Source organism: Otolemur garnettii, unplaced genomic scaffold (assembly GCF_000181295.1).
Source record: "Otolemur garnettii isolate 467f Iridium unplaced genomic scaffold, OtoGar3 scaffold00022, whole genome shotgun sequence".
In the NCBI taxonomy this organism is placed as follows: Eukaryota; Metazoa; Chordata; class Mammalia; order Primates; family Galagidae; genus Otolemur; species Otolemur garnettii.
Genome location: NW_003852417.1, coordinates 3,097,100 through 3,098,071, shown reverse-complemented (window position 1 = coordinate 3,098,071; position 972 = coordinate 3,097,100).

Here is a 972-nt window from a genome sequence, read left to right as displayed (position 1 = left end):
CAAGAGAAGTCATAACAGTGGCTCCCATTGTCCTATGTGACAGCAATCCTCTGGCCAGGGGTCACCCCGCCACCGTAGGATGTCATACTTGTCTCTTTCAGGCCCCTCCCCACTAAAGGGGAGGGTTGGATTCAAGGTGCTCCAGACTCTGAGCCTGCAAGCCCGGGCCCTGGGGACTGTCCTCTGTACCTACCAGTGCTGGAAGTACAGGCTCAGCCTCAGTAAAAAGGAGTCCCCTCCAGGTGCCACGGGTCGGGGCAGGCACCGGGGTCCTGACACACGGCCTAAAGATCTGCTTCTCTCAGGCCTGGCCAATCTGAGAGAAAGCCCCACACTTTTCTGTTGAATTCGCTCTTTGAAAAATGGCAATGGTTATACACAGTATTTTGAACAAGTTCTGCAATGCCAGCCTCTTCCCCCACCAAGCTCTTTTGTTCTTTCAGGCTCCTCTGGCTCCTCTCGTCTCAGGACCTAAAAACAGCCCCCAGCACTGGGCCTGGAGAGTGGTCCACCCAACACTACCACTGGGCCTCTCAGACTGCTGGGTGTTCTGAGCTACTGCCTACAAGACGAGCCCCTGGCCCTTTCCTCTCTCTCCCTGGATAGTGGGCACAACAACACAGGGACAGGAGGGCATGTCCCAGAGGTGGCCTCTCCAGCAGTAGGAGCATCAGGTCTCCAGCCAGCCCTGCCCCTAGAGAGAAAAGGCACGTGCCACTATCACTGTTACTGCCTCATCTCTGTCTGCAAGTTTCTCAGGCACCCCTGACAGGGCGGATGCCCCCAGCTGGGGCCACTGTGCATGAGTGGCCTCCTCTGGTATAGGGCCCCCACCTTGCTGGTCTATTGCCCCCCATCCCCACCTCAGGCTCATGAGCTGGGCTGGCTTGAGCCAGTCCCTCAGGCCTTGGCCAGCTGGAGTTTCTCAGCCTAGCCTCATCCAGCCCTCCCAAGTCTGGCCCTCTTCCCAGA